Source organism: Protopterus annectens, chromosome 1.part1 (genome assembly GCF_019279795.1).
Source record: "Protopterus annectens isolate FY-2018-M chromosome 1.part1, PAN1.0, whole genome shotgun sequence".
Classification (NCBI taxonomy): Eukaryota; Metazoa; Chordata; order Ceratodontiformes; family Protopteridae; genus Protopterus; species Protopterus annectens.
In genome coordinates, this window is record NC_056726.1 from 1,289,578,610 (window position 1) to 1,289,595,884 (window position 17,275).

Here is a 17,275-nt window from a genome sequence, read left to right on the forward strand (position 1 = left end):
GTACCTCCTTTTGTCACTCCCCCCCAAAAAAGACTCAAACTAGTTTTTCAAGTGGCCCTTGAGAAACGCTGCTTGAGAGCAATGACTATCTGGGAATACATTACCTCATTCCTTGTCTTGAGACCCCATCTGTGTTGGCATTGCTAAACCTACTGCAGTGCTGTACTGTTATATCATATGCCTGCAACCCTAGGCTCCACCTTAGTAACTTGGCATTTTGCTGGCTGGCTCGATGTAGCCACATTAAGGGATTGTGGTCTGTAACTACAGTGAATTTCCTTCCATAAAGATTAGGCTGAAGTTTCTGCAGTGCCCACACTATGGCTAGACATTCCTTTTCCACAGCTGCATAGCATTCCTCCCTGGGATGGAGCCTACAGCTGAGATATACTGCCGGGTGCTCTCCATACAGCCCTGCCCCCATGGTTTGAAGCATCCACCTGCACAACAAATTATTTGCTGTAATCTGGACTGGCTAATGCAGGGAGTCCTCCCAAAGCCCCTTTAAGCTTCAAATTCCTGCTCACATGCTGTGGTCCACACTACCTTATCTGACTTGTGTTTCCTTGTCAGGTCTGTGATGGGAGCAGCTATGGTACTATAATTGGGGACAAACTTTATGTATTACCCTGCTGTCCCTAAGAATGCCCTCACCTGCTTTTTGGTAACAGAGGCAGGCCATGCCTGGATGGCTTCCACTTTGCCAGCTTCTGGCCTGATCTTACCACTCCCCACTCTATGTCCCAGGTAGAAGACATCTGCCATACCCACCTGACATTTACTGGGCTTAATGGTCATCTAAGCCCTCTGTAGTCTGCCCAGCATCTCCCTGACATGCTGAAGGTGCTATTGCCAGGAATGGCTATAGATGGATATCATCGAGGTAAGCTAGGACAAAATCTCCTGCTCCTGCTAGGATATAATCTACCAGGTTCTGGAAAGTCACTGGGGCATTTTGCAGCCCAAAAGGCTTCTTTGTGAACTCATAAAAGCCAAATGAAGTCACAAAGGCTGACCTCTCTCGAGCGTTGGAAGTCAAGGGCACCTGCCAGTAACCCTTGGTAAGATCAATAGTGGTAAGATACTTAGCTCCACCCAGCCGCTGTAGAGCTTCATCTGTTCTAGGCATAGGGTAAGCATCTGACTTTGTGTGACTCCTTAATTTACTGTAGTCCACACAGAACCTAGTGCTGCCATCCTTCTTTGGTACCAGCACCACTGGGGAGGCCCAGGGACTGCTGGACTCCTGGATTATCCCTAGTTCCAACACTCCCTGTATATCCTCCTTCAGAGTCTGTTTGACCCTCACAGGTACCCTATAAAGGGCCTGCATAATAGGCCTTTGGGGTCCTGTATCCACATGCTGCTGCACCAGGTGGGTGCACCCTGGTTTCCCAGTGAACATGCCTCCAAATTCCTGTGACACTGCTTGGATTTCTCAAACCTGGGTAGAGGATAACTGCTGGGACATTGTTAACCCTTCCACTGAGGTGTCAGTCCAAGCCTCACTGAGAAGATCAGTCACCAGATCCCCCTCAAACTCTTCCTGCCATCCACTGCAAATACTCAGCACAAGGGTCTCTCTATCATAGTAAGGTTTCATCATTTAACATGGTACAATTTATGCCCCTGCGTAGCAGTTCTACCATGTAATTAACATCACTGACCTGCCTTACCACTTTGAAGGGTCCCTCCCAAGCTGCCTGCAGCTTGTTATGTCTCACAGGAATGAGAACCATTACCAGATGCCCTACAGCATACTTTCTAGCTCGAGCATTCCTGTCATACAAGACCTTTTTCTGCTGTTGGGCTTCTGCCAGGTTCTCCTGGGCCAAGCCCATGAGTTCCCTGAGACTTGTCCTGAGGTTTAGGACATTTACCACAACAGACTCCTTGTGGGATTCACACTCACCCTCCCACTCATCTCAAATCAAATCTAGAGGTCCCTCATCCTATGCCCCTACAGCAACTCAAAGGGTGAAAACCTGTGGATTCCTGGGGCACCTCTGTGTAAGCAAACAAGAGATGGGGTGAATATTTACCTTACTCCCTCTTGAGCTGGTCTGCAAATGCCCATAGTATCACCTTTAGTGTAGAGTTGAACCTCTCAATCAGACCATTTGTCTGGGGGTGGTAGGGAGTGGTCTTTATGTGTTTCATCCCCCACAGTGTTTCCACAGACAAGCCAGCAGGTCTGGCATGAAATTGGCACCTCCAGCAGTCAGTATTTCTTTTGGGAAATCTACCCAGCTGAAATTCTCTAACAAAGCATTGCCACCTTTTCTGCCTCAATGGAGAACAGTGCCACTGCCTCAAGGTATCTGATAGCATAATCTACTACCACTAGGATATAATTCTTCCCTGTGGAATTTGGCATACTCACAGATGCCCCACACTATCCATAGCTACCCTCTGAAATGGCTACTCAATCACAGACAAAGGCATCAAAGGAGCTTTGACCTTGTCCCCTCCCTTGCCTACCTTTTGGCACTGCTCACAGGTCCTGCAGTATTCTGTTACATCTCTGGAAATCCCATGCCAGTAAATGTTCTGCATAATATGTCTCTTTGTACACTTCATGTCCATATGACCTGCAAAGGGAATGTCATGGGTTATTGCCAGAAGTGCCAGACAGTAGGCTCTGAGCACTACCAAATGCTGTATTCTCTCACCCCCCTAGCCCTCCCTCAGGGGTCCACTCTCTATACAGTAACCTTTTGTCCCAGTATACAGATTCCCCCTTTAATTGACAATCAGGTGCCTCACTGGCTACCTCCCTCAGGCCTTGTAATGTAGGGTATGAGAGCTGAAACTGTCTAAACTCTCTCTTGGTAACCCTTCCCAGCTCCCCTTCCACAGGAAGTCTGATATCCTCTGACAGTGGTGCCTTACTGTCAGTCTGGGTACTACTACTCACCTCTGCCCTTGCAGTCACTCTGTCCAAGGGAACATCAGTACCCACAAGCAGCTGTGGCTCACCTTCAGTCTCACTGCTATAGGGAAGCTCCCTCCCTGAAGTAACCACCACACCAGTCCTGGCTTAAAGTCTGAAGTCTGTCTGGGTCCTCCCCAGGCTACCAGACTCACATGCTTGTCTCCAAGCCTGACTGTTGTCATTGCATGCACACAAGGTACTGCATTATCAAAATCATTCTCTATCAGGACATCTGCAGGGATATCCTCAAACACACCTAGTTGCTGGCTTTCTTTTCCACCCTCCCAGTCAAGGTGAACCCTAGCCATAGGTATTTGGAATGGGGTCTCTCCTAAAGCTCTGACTAGAGTAGACTGCCCAGGCAAGTAGTGCTCCTCTTTAACCATTGCAGGCTTCACAATGGTTAGGGCAGAGGCTGTGTCTCTCTTAGCAGTGGCCCCCTTCCCATTTACTAAGATAGGATATAACCTTTTGTGGTAGTTTAGTACCGTTGTTGCCTCAAGACAACTTACTGCTGGTATTCTGTCATTCCCACTTACTGGCTCTCCCACCTTTTGTTCCCCAGCTTGGCCCCGTGGACATCTATATGCTACATGGCCCCACTGGTTGCATTTAAAACATTTAACCCTTGGTCCTGGATGTGTACCTGGACTATTTTTTTTCCTGTACTACTGGTGGACTCTGATGTGGTGGTTTAGGCTGCCCACCACAAGTTACCTTAGACCTAGGAGCAGCACAGGGTATCCCTTTCCTGTGCAGTGATGACCTGCTTGCTAGGTATAGGTCTCCCTTCTTCCCCAACACATCTGTAGTGTTGCATTACCTATCTGCTCACCAGATTCTCATGTCCTCAGGCAAAGTGCTAAGGGCTTGTTCCCTCACTAAAAGGTCTGCCAGCCTTTCAAAAGTGGTGACCTGACACCCACTCACCCACCTATGAAAATTAAGTGCTTAACTCAGCAATATATTCACACACACTTTCATCTGCCTTGAGTCTAAGCTCATGAAACTTTTTTCTATAAGCTTCAGATATTAACTTAAAACACTCTAACAAACAATTTTTAATGTATTATAATTTACTCAATCAGTATCAGACAATTTAGAAATAGCAGTTACAGCTTTACCATGGAGTAAGGTGGTCAGGAACCATACCCAGAGCCCTTCGTCAATATTATACTGTTTACATATCCTTTCAAACATATGAATGAAACTATCAAAATTATCACCCTCTTAAATTGTGGAAGAAATTTACTGACCTTTGTGGCTTCTGGGGTTCAGTTATTCCCTTCCCCATTACTCCATGGCCCTGATGAAGAGTCATCATCTCCTTCTCATGTTGCCTCAGCCTCTCATTCTCTTCAGCTTCCAAACATCTCAGTCTCTCTACTTATTCTAGTGCCATCTGTTTCTCCTTTTTTTCAGCCTCCAAGTGTAGCAGTCTCTCTGCTGATTCTAATTCTAACTATTTGGCCTCCATTTCAAGTCCTCTGTGGAAAGGTTGAGCTGTCCATTTTCTGAGAGTTGTACATCTCCAAGGCCAGCCTGGTTGTCCTCCTGGTTACTGGTCTGTGATGCAGCTGTGCCCAAGGCTGCAATCATTTGTGCTTTAATCAGGTTGGCATGCACCAGTCCTTTGGTCTGACACATCTCAGCCAGCTGGCTGCTTGTCAGCTTGCCAAAATCCGCTGCCGACATCCTTGCCTGCTCTCCGTGACTAACTAAGCTAATAAAAAATAAGCAACTATTGTGATATGAAACTCTGAATGTTCACTGTGTGGCTGATTGAGAGTACAAACACCTTCTTCAGTGACCACTGTTTACAGGCTAAAGAAGTTTAATATCCACACTACTAAATCTTAATATGTGGATATCCCACCACTGCCACCCAGTTAATATGTGATGCCCCACTACTGGCCCAGTAATCAAGGAACCTCAATCCTGACCACTGGAAACAGTGGGGGACATACACAACGGGAGGATGGCAGGTACATACACAGTATTTCTGGATGTAGCTCTCTGCATTAAGTGCAATTTCCCTTAAGAGCACACAGAGACCACACTCAGTCCAGGGCTGGTTTCTCCCTCTTTCTGCAGATCCCCAGTAAGACTCCCGACTGGCACAGCTATAGAGATGAGATCTCAGCTGAGTGGCCAAGCCACGATCTCCAGCACCCTCTATGTCCAACCAGTACTTCGTGTCCCTGCCCAAGTAGCTGACACACACACTCTTTGAGATTTGATTTATACACACTCACACACACACACACACACACACACACACACACACACACACACACACACACACACACACACACACACACACTCACTCACATGGAAAAGGCTGGCAAGGGTTACTAGCTATGTCCCCTTCTGCCAAGACTATAAGGTAGTTTTGACTGCCACCAGTCACTTCTTATCTGCTACTCTAAGGCCTTTAAAAAGGGTGTCCAATCTTACTGTAGAATGTAACTATCAATACAAGGCTGATAGTAGTGACCCACAGTGTCACCAAATAAGTATGCAAGTACTCTCAGAACTTAAATATGTCTCACAAATATCAGCCACAATGAAAGGTTTAAATATATTTAATAATAAATACAAGAACAAGAAAATACTCAGTAAACAATTACAGTTACATCAGAGTTCAAAATCACAGGAAATATTTAAAACACCATTGCAGGACAGTCTCAAATAAATAAAGAAAAACATCTAAATTAAGCTCAGCTATATTCCTGACTATATTTAAAAGAAATTCCTGTACCCTAGTTAACTTACATACAGAGCAAGGCAAGTGTGGTGAATGGGTCTTCTTGTCAGGTCAAAGGCAGAATACAGAATACTCAGTCTCTCTCAGAGAGTTCTTAATATCTCCAATATTACTGCAGGGTTAGCTTGCATGATTACATCACTTTTTGTCATCTGACTTTAGTTCCCAAGCTAAACCTCCATTGCTAGAAACTGACAGCCTTTAGCATCCACCTGTGGAAAATACATAGCCCTCAGATCTTTGCAGCTGCCAAAAGACATAAAACAATAAAACACGTACAAATCAATGCCAAATGCTCCCTAGTTGTAGATATCCTGTCTGCTTGCTACACTGAAACCATCTTTTATGGCACAGTTATAAAGTAATTTAATTTCAACTATTTTCTTAAATTTTGCAAGTTAACCTTCTAGGTTCCAGTTTCTACTGTTAAAATATATACATTTACACAGTTACAATAGCGCATATACATTTCTGCTCAGTACTTTACGTAATATCTGTTCAGTGCACGTCTGTACAATATGACATACAGTTCTAACACATTTGTAACACAAGCATATGAAGCATGTTGATATTCACAAATGACATATGATTATTTACAAAATTACCACTAGCTGTCCTGGCAGTACCCCCTTTAGTCACAATTGCCATTGAGGTTGCTGTTCATAGGTTCATAGGTTCATAGGCTGTTACTAGGCTATTGGCCCTAGGGCCTATACAAGACAAGCCATTACAATTCCGTGGCTATTTCTTCCCAGAGTATTTACTTCCCTGGACCCGTTTCTAGCAGGTCGACTGATGTGATTCCTGGGGTGAATTTCCTATCTCCCATCCAATCATCAAGGTTCCTTTTGAAGTTGGCCAAAGAGGAGCTCTGCTTGACATGTATGGGCAGTCTATTCCAGAGTCTGGGTAGTCTCTGGGTCAGGAACCTATCCCTCCAGCATGTTTTGTTCATTGTGATGACAAGGTTTAGATCCCTGGAGTGTGTGTCTCTGAGGGATTTGGATTTCTTTAAGTGTAGCATGTCCAACAGCTCTGGGTTTGACATGGCCTTCTATGTTAAGCAGAGATCGCCTCTGTGTAGACGATATGTGACATAGTATAGGTAGATTTTTTTTAGTGGTCAGCACAGGGCATCTGCTTTAGGACTGTGATTCTTTTAGTGAGGTATTTCTGTGGCCTTTCCAGTTGTTATAGCTAAAACATGCCTTGTGGTTGTCCTCGGCGTGAAAGGCCAAATTTACCTCAGATTTGGTTTTGGTACATTGTATTGGTCCTCTGAATTGTTTGTTTAGTTTGATGAGAGTGCTTTTATGCTGCTGGGTGCTGCACCTAGTAATTTTTGCCATGATTTTCTTCCTTTGTGATTCCACCAGATTATCTTGTTTCTTGAGTTAGTTCTGTACCTCTTCCTGTTGGGTATAGCTGCCTCTATGCAGCTATTAATATGCTTGCATAGGAATTCTATGAACAGTTCCAAATAAGCAGCAGTGTTCTTGGGGTTTATGGGAGCTTAAAATTGTGTCAGGTTATCACTTAATAGTAGGACGTTAGTCTTAGAGTAGTTCTTGAATATTCCAGGGTTAGTGGGGGTCCAGATTTTATTTTTATTTCAAATACCAGAAAAAGCATTACACTAGGGGGCTATGCAGCATTCTCCCATATTACTGAGGACCAGATCCGGTATGTTTGTACACTTGCTCGGTGTACTAACAATCTGATCCATGGAGTTTGTGTTTACAAAATCCAGGAATCTCTGTGACTGTATGTTTGGTGTTATATATGATTCCCAGTTAATACTCAGGTAATTAAAGTTGCCTATGAATATGGTGTTGGGTTGGATTATGAGTGTCTCCAAAAAGTTCAAATACATGTTATGGATTTAATGGGTCATGGACAGGGGTCTATAGCCTGCAAGGAAGTGGTAAATGATTTTTCCTATGATGATTTGAACATGGAGAAGCTCAAGTGCACTGTCCTGTTTGATCAGCCTTGAGGTACATTTATTTTTTATATAAATCAGGATACCTCCACCTTTAGTTGCTGTCTGTGTAGTAGCTGCTCTAAATGACTGGAAGGCATTATAGCCTTGCACCTGCTGGTGTGTCTCTGCGGCTTAAACCATGTCTCAATGACTGCACAAACGTCAACATTCTCTATGGTGTGGAGAGCTTCTAGGGAGTGGAGATTTTGTTTAGACCCTTAGCATCGAGTAGCAGCACCTTTGGATTTCCTTGATTTTGATTTGCTTATATTGGAAGTACTTTCAGTTTGGCATTGCCTAAAAACGGCACTGCAGGGGAGGACAATGTTTTAGCGAATATCTGAAAGCCTAGAGGGGGAGACATGCAGACCATCCATCACAAAGCAGTGTGGTCTGTTGAGCACCTCCTTCCATGCATACAAATATTGCACACCCTTAGAATGACACCAGAAATAAGCCAATTATTAAAGTCAGTCATCTTCTATTCGTATTGTGGCATTATTCTTGGAAAAGGTAAAATGCTGCTCAATGCAAGGCTCATACCAGTTTGGGACACATATTCTAATAGCTCCACAATGTCTCTCTTTATACAATCTAGGAAGGTACATAGACTATGACTGAATCTTACTGTTACTTGTAGTTCAATGACCTGAGTGCATGCATAATGTGCCAGATCCTGGCCCCTGACAAGCATGTGACCATGACCTTCTCCTTACTCAGCCTGGTGCAAGGGACATCAGTGTGTCTCACAATTGAGTCTCCAATGATCAAAGTGATGAATTGTATGGTGGTTTACATTATGGTCTTAGAAATAGAGGCTCAATGAGATGTGACTCTGTGTTGATGCAGGTATTGATTTGAAAGAGTGCATTCAGGGCTGCTGAGGATATTTGCTATGTGTACTTCACCTATGAGGTCTTAGGGGTTTAGGAAGGCTATGTTTAAGTACCCCAGCATATGTGGGTCTATGGGTCACATTTTCTCATTAATGTTCTTCACTGTGGAAACATCTTTTTCATCTTTTGAGCTTTTGACTGAGGATGTCTTAGTGACATTGTAATGTGCTGGACCTTGTGAACTAGCTGGCATTTCTTTACTTACAATTTGTGGACCACTGTCTACAATGAGAATATCAGAAATATCATGTTAAGGAAGATTTGAATAACTTTTTTGTCACTTAGCCATCCTGTCAGTAGCATATTTCTCAGTAACTGTAGAGCTGTCATTTTATGTATGATGAAAAAAATCTAATATCTGCAGTTCTAAGTCAACATTGTGTCTTCCAATGTCTATTGATAAGCTCATGACTGTGCTTTGTTATCTGGGCACTGTGTAGTATCTGCACTGGACACTGCAATCTGTTCCTGAGGATTTACTCTCTGAATATGTATATGTGTAAACCTTACTGCTGCAAATGTGTCAGTTGTTGACTCTGCAATTATGCAACTAATTTTCTCTAAATGCACTGCTCCCTTAGTGCACTGTTTCTTCCTCTGCACACTATGAATTCTATTACTTTATAGACATATAGTTCTTTATGTGCTACGGTGCTGAAATGACACAAGCAGACATTATAAATAATTCTCCTGGTTTTTATATACACACACAACTTACTGTAACAAAGTGGTTTTATTTAATTAGCAATGAGATGTTAGCCTCTGACACAGAATTTCTCAAGCCCAATTGTCTGAATTAATTTTCCACAGTGATGTTACACCTAGCATCTCCTGGATATGTAAAAAATAAACCATATATGCATAACTTTTCAACCCAAAAACTTTTGCATTGGTAAAATTGGTGACTTTCTGAAGTCATTGAAATAAGTATGCACCTGTTTTTATTATACAGATCAACTATCTTTACAGACCATTTCTGCTTTATGTGTGACACTTTACAACACACATTAATATTTGCATTTGCACAGTGATTAGATTTGTTTGCTTTAATCATGTGCAAAACAAGTTTCTTTCCTTTCTTTCCACATTGTGTATCAAAAATGGTTGGCTTGTCCACATTTCCCACACTGTCTTGCTCTGCATAAATCCACAACTTGGATAAGTTCATGTTTCTTTGCATGAATAGCCTGCCCTTGTTTAATCTTTTATTATACCACAAGCCATTCAATCCCTTATTAATGAAGCATGCATCTCTCCATATGCAGTCTTTGGCCGGATTATGTAACTCAGTAAAATAAGCATCTACAGCTTCTGTACCATCTTGTGTCCATGTAAATGGTAAATAAATGGCAAACGCTTTCTGAGCTCACAACAGCTTCTCTGTAAGTGATGATATTTTATCTTTTTTGATCTTCAAGAAAAGTTTAAGTACTTCAAGGCTTTTCTCTAAAAGCATGCAGAAATGTGGGAAAATGTACTTTTTCAGGCTTTTAATCTATTGCACTACTGATCAAGCATTATCTACCAATTGCATCCCCTAACACATTGCATCAGGCATGTACAACAGCTACACTACTGGCAAGGACTAAATACAAATGTGGAATCCAAAACTTCCAGTTTTTGACTTAGCTGCTTTTTGGGATACAGGTAAAGATTTTTTCTACCGTGTATTATATTTCATTACTTCCACACACCTTAATTCTTAAAAACACATATATTATGTCTTTTCCACATTGGACATATATCTCCTCTGACACCATCTAACATCTTAGCTTCTGTGAGGTCTTTAATCAGACTGCCATCTAAAAGGAATGAGCACCAGGTGATATGCCAACTTCCTGAAGCATGGTATTATCGTACTTGAAACTGTATACCATATATGCTTCAGCTGCCTTGGAGGAGTGTCTTGCCTGTTGCCACAACAGAGACTTAGCATTTGAGAACTTGCTTATCTGGCTTGGTATTGGTTGAGAAACATTAGAGAACAAAAGCTGCTTGAATACTGTCTTTTATTGTAATTGGAATGGGAGATAAACTGATTATTATCCTACCTTGTTTGTCCTCTGGCAAAGGATAAGGGGCAGAAAGATGTTGGGCATTACTTTGAAAATGGAGGAATGGTGATCAGTAGAAGTACACTTGATATGCATTGTATGTTCATTTCTCCAGTGGGGAAAACTATTGGATGAACTCTGAATGTGACCCTGGAGTGTGTTGATTCATGTAGGCATCTCTAGAATGGGCTACACAACATACTTAGTGCTAGGTATTTTTGATATATTACCAACTAAAATCATTGTGGGTGGGCTGACACAAATTTTAAAGTAAATGTCTAAAACACTAGAAAGAAGGAAAGTGATGTGTAATCATTAAGACAAAAAGTCTTGCAAAATGTGGCATACTTTCAAATGGAGATGTGAAAAAGCAACTGTATAAAAGATCAGCCTGCCAAGCATTAGTGGTGCATTAAACACAGAAGTTGGAAAGACATATTCAAAAAAATGACATGTATAATAAATGGGTAAAACAACTTTTTATCATAATGGCTATGATATCTGTATGATCTTGGAATATAAATGAGCTTACGTATATAGAGAAATGTAGACTGCAAACTGTAATGCTGCAGGAGAAACATCTGGAAATAAATGAAAATGTGAATTTGACAAAGAAGGGATTTCAGGGTGGATATTCAGCAGAATATCATGGACAAAGGAAAAGAGGGGTGATTATACTAATTGCTGAAGATATAACAAAACAGGATATTTTTTTTAAATATGAAATTATTTGGTATGGAAGCTGTGAATTCAGTATTAGGAACTATCACAGAATTTACATATTATTCACGAAGGTAAAATAACTAGGCTAAACTACATAGAAATTATAATTCACAGGAGCATGTACATCTGATTGAAAGTTTTGATAACTCATTCAATAACTATTCCTGATCACACACCAAAATATACAGGATAATAAAGTAAAAATGAGACACTAACACTTTTGCACCTACTGGTTAAAAAGAGAAGAATTTAAGGAAAGGGTAGGAGAAATAATTTGATAGTTATTATGGAAGATGTAAATATCTTCAGAAGTTATAGCTAGTAAGTGGGGTAAAATGAAAATGGAGTTTAAAACAGTAGAAATAAAAGTGAAAGAGCTATGGTTATGATGTAATAGGAATTATTTAGAGGGGTTGAAGAATAAGGGGAATCACACAGAACAAGAAGAGGTAGAAATGCAGAAAGCTAAAGAGAAAATAAGGGAACGTCTGGATAGTATTCATGAGTTTAGAAACATTCCCCGGGATTCATGAAGCTTGCGCCAGATGCAGGCGTAGCGTTGGTGATCTAACACCAAATATGGCTGCCGAGCGATTCAGGTACCAGCTGCTTCCACGTGTACTACCTGCATACGCTACGCCCGCACAACCCCTGAGCTCAGTATGCTAATTACCCCATGTGCAGCAGTGTAGCATGCAAATGAAGGTATTTAGCGATTCAGGAAGTGGTGCAGCTGTAGTGTAAGCAAGCAGAAATTTAAACAGTAGAAAGCAGTTTACATTTTTGCAAACATAAAATCGGAGCCATGACAGCTGACCAAACACATGTATTATAATGTTAATAGATGCCAATGGCTAAATATATATCCATTGGCATAAAAAACATGTACAAAATATAAAATTAACATTTAATATATATAGTCGCACTATCGTGACGTGGAAGCGCAGGGCAGCGGTGCGCAAAGGGGATCACAAGGACTATATAAAAATATAGAATAAAACCGCAATGAAACACATATCATGATTTCCTCATAATAGTCAATGGCAGGCATGCTACACCATACTCATGGCGCAAGGGTTGCTAAGGGACAGTGTTATGCGCAAGTAGCTAGGAATTAGTAGGCAATGCCATGCAAATGAGAGGAGTAATAGTGAATTGCAGATTTCCCGCTGGTGTAAGGATGCACAAAACAGGGTAGTGTTATAACACGAGGTGAGTCCTTGAGATAAAGATGACTTCAAGAGAGGGGTGTGTCGCCATTGCTGTAAGCACATTGGAGCATTGCTAAACCGGTCTGCCCCTAGCTAGGCAAAGCTGCAGGATAGGGGTGTGCCGAATTGCCCATAGCTATGCTTAGCTAAGAGTACACAAGATAACCGAGTATGCATGTGAACGGAGATGAAAACACGCGTAAAACCGGTAAACAGGTATGCGCGTCTTGCACTGCAGCTGAAACAGGAAGGATATAGGAAAGAAATAAGGAAATGCTGCAGCAGTGAAATTGGAGTACAAATAACTAATTAACAGCTAGAAGCCTACAGTGGGCAATTGACAACAGCTAACAAGGCTGCAAGCAGCTACCTGCAGAACAGGGAAGGGGAGGGGCTGTACTGCAAAGAAAACAGCAAAGTGTCAAAGCAGAACAAAGGCGATATGCAGTATATCAGCTACAAGGCACAATTCGCCATGACTGGGTAGGGAAAGTACAAAACAAGAAAGATGGCAGGTGGATGCATGCCTGATAATGGGAGGGGATCCATGTCTAAAAGTGAATTAAAGGGCAACAGAGTAATCAAGGCAGGCAAGTAGATCTCCACAGTAAAGGCCCCACACTTGCAGTACTCATTGCAAAACCCATAATTAAGACACGCAGCAGCTGGAATTGTTCATACACACCCACTTACATCAGCAGCATCCATATCACAATACTATAAAGTCTGAAATCACCTCACACACATTTGTGTATTACCATACACACTGCACCAGTGGTATATACAGACGTGGAACTTTTATCATGTACATGTTAGGGCTGCTATAGCTCTGATCCACCAGCATGTGTTGGAGACTGAAGGTGGTGTGGAGGATGATGTGCATGACCACCGCAGGCACCAGGGAAGGAGGAGAGTGTTCAGACCCAGGTTAATCTACCAAGGGCTACATGATCTGGAAATAGTAGAGCATTACAGGGTGGACAGGGACACCCTACAGCAACTTGTGGAGCTGTGCCGGCCACGCCTCAGAGCCAGAACAAACAGAGGGGAACCCATCCCAGTGGATACGAAGGTATGTGTAAGCCTGAGAATACTAGCTACAGGTACCTTTCAAAGACCAACTGGGGATATCATGGGTATCTCACAGGCATCAGCATCCAGGGTACTACACCAGTTCCTGGATGCCATGTTACCACATACCAAAGAGTACATATACTTCCCCGAGCAGGAGGAGTTGGCCAAAAATATGTGTCTCTTCCACCATGTGGCAGCATACCCAGAGGTACTGGGTGCAATAGACTGCACACACATACACATCAAGTCACCACCCAGTGAACAGGGAAGGTGTTGCATAAACCACAAAGGATACCCCTCCATCAACTGCCAGGTCGTGTGCTATGCCCAGGGCATTATCATGGATGTGTGTGCTGGCAGCCCTGGAAGCAATCACAACTCCCACATCTGGCATGCCTCACAGCTGTATCGGTTATTTGCCAGGGGGGACATCCCAAATGGCCACCTGGTGGGGGATGTTGGCTATGCACTTGAACCGTGGATGATGACTCTCATCAGAAATGCACACACACCCATGTAGGAATGCCATAATGAGGCACACGCACAAACCAGAATCATCATAGAGCATGTGTTTGGGATGCTGAAATCATGGTTCCATTGCTTGGACATATCTGGTGGAGCCCTGCAGTACTCTCCAGGCACATGTGCCCACATCTTCATAGTGTGTGCCATGCTACACAATATGGTTCTGCGGAAACAGCTGCAGCAGGGATAGAATGGTGAAGGCCCACACAGCCCACCACCATTGCCAAGAGCCCCAGAGGCACAGAGGTACTCAGACCATGAACACCCTGAGCCAGCCCCAGTAGGGAAACGAAGGCGTGCCTAGTATGCCCATGCCTTGGCAAAGAGGGAACGTATAGTACACACACTGACATTGTAGGCACCTAGGGACTGACACCCTTCTCCAACTGCACACACAGTAAAAATGGATGGCACACACACAAGACTACCTGTAAATTGTCATGTATAGGCAGTCTACTGTGTGCATCCAACATAGGCAGCCCTCAACTATTGCACACACAACAGCCAGTGGCACAAGGTAAGTCAACACCTGAACAGTAAACTAAGCTATCAGCATATGCAGATACTGTATGTATAGATTCATAGGTAGGTACTTGGCCAACTGCCAGAGGCTATTCAAAAGGCCAGCCAAAATGTGTCGGCGTTTGCCACCCAATTGAGTCATTAACCATCCCTCTGTGGAGCAGAGCCAATGGTGGGATCCCTGGGGTGCATCTACTGTTCCCCATCCACCCTTCAAGGTTTCTCTTGCAGGGTGTTAGTGAGGGACTCTGTAAAATGTAGTTAGGGATGTTGTTCCAAAGTATGGGGAGTGTCTGTGACAGGAAGCTGTCCCTCCAGCATCTTCCAGTTATTGTTGTGGCAAGGTCAGCTCACTACAGTGTGTGGCTCACTGTGACATGGATTCCCATAGGTGAAGCATATCCATCAAGCCAGAGTTCGACATGGCTATGTTGGTCAGCGGAGATTATCTCTGGGTAAACAAGATGCCACTGAGTAAATCAGGAGTTTATTCAGTCCGGCTGCATAGGCCATATGTTGGAAGCCAGTATTCCCCTTGGTGAGTTACATTTGAGGACCCCCCAGCTGTTGGACGTGTCCTCTGAGATACATACCACTTGGATTATTATACCCTATGATGGGACTGATGAGTGATGAGTAAAGGGGCACTATAACCCCAGCATGTTTAAATGGGAATCCTTTAGTAGTCAAATGGCCTACATAGAAGAATGTCCTAACTACTGTGGAGATATGATTTTCACAGGGGAGAACACTATCTACCTTAGTCCCCAGATACCCCATAACCTCTTCTGTATTAAAGTGGCTGCCGCTCATGTGTTAATATGTGGGTGCCAATTCCACAATAGAATGACCATGCAGTTAATGGCACTTGGCTAGAGGCCATGTCAGTGACATCCTGTGACGTTCTCTGTGAGGCCCTCTGAGGGATGTCCGTGTCAGCTGGACTATCAGCCATGGCTCCCAGTTTGCAATAATTGCCAAACATGGTCTGCCATAGTCCACCTGTGTTTGCCTGTACATCTGAGATGTATATGCCAAACAGTAGGGCTCCCAAGACTGAGTCCTGTGGGACACCAGTCGTGACTGTTCAAGAGTTGGACCTGGAGACCGCTAGTCGTACCATGTGGGTTGTGTGTGTAAGCCCATTGGCAACCCAACCTGTGATGTATGGGTGAATGTACAGGCTGGTGTGTTTATCAATGATACCTGAGTGAGGCATGGTGTCAAAAACCTTGGTGAGGTCCAAGTAGTATGTGTGAACAACCTCCCCTGACATCTAACATCTTGGTGACTGTATGTAAGACGTAAAACAGGTTCAGTAGGCATGAACAGCAGTCAACCAAGCTGACCTGGTGTCACGTGTCCGGTTACCAATGTCATTGTTAATGAGTGCCATGAGGATGCGAACCATACCATTACAGACCAGGCTAGTCAGGCTTATGGGGTGGTACTTTCCATGGTCAGTTGTGATTTCCGTGATGGAGTGGGATAACCATTGCCACGTGCCATTGTATGGGCATGTAGCCTGTGGAGAGGCTGAGGTAAGAATGCATAATTTGGTGGGGGGCAAGTTGTCATGTACAGTTTGCAAGATGCAGTCTGGGTCAACATCTGCCTCCATTGACGCTGTGTTCTGCTGTTAGAGAGGGCCATTTCCACCTGTGTGTCTCTGATGGTTGAGATACTGTACTTTATGGGTAGTGTTGTGGGCTCTTTAGGGGGGGAAGTATGCACCGAATGTCTCTGCAAGGATGTTGGTGATATCAGTAGGGTCAGCATATTTTGTGCTACATTTCACTGGCACAGTGCAAATCTATGTGTCACCACATAGATCCTCGACATAGACAAAGAAGGCTTTATGGTTATCTTTCAAATCCTTGCGTATTCTCCTGCTGATGTTAGCCTTGGATAATGTCATAAGGGACCTACGATCATACTAATAGTAGTCATAGATGTCTTCCCTTCGTGGATTTGCTGTGTGTCTGGAACACTGTCCTACGTCTGTATTATAGCCTGTTTATTGCAGAGGTCCACCAGACTGGTGTCCTTGTCTAGGAGGAGTGAGTCTTGGTTTACCAGCGATGGCATGATCCATACATCCATGTAGGTGCTTATAGACTGCATTTGTATATCTGTCTGTATCTGGAGCAGTGTTTCCCCTTTAGCGTGGGGCTGTGATAACCCACCCTGTCACTAATAGTGTAAATTTAGCTGTAGGAAAGGTATACACTGTGATATCCGTATGGGAGACGCTAGGGTGTGGAAACAGTGAATAGTTCATGGTCATCTCTAACCAGTGACTGGTAAACCTCCACTGTGGGGCACCCATTGCCCATGTTGGTGATGACCACATTTAGTAGCTTCCACCCCACGTTAGGGAGGTTACCACCTGATACAGGGCATATGAGGTGATACATTCCAGGAAGCTGGTCCCGGAAGTGAGTACCGAGCACGCTTTCCCAGTTAATGGTATGGTAGTTGACATCGACCAATGCCAGGGTGTGTGTTAGGAATGTCATGTTCTCCACTGTCTCCAGGTAGGTGGAGGTCCTGGGTCATGGAGGGTGTTCCGTAGCAGGCTACA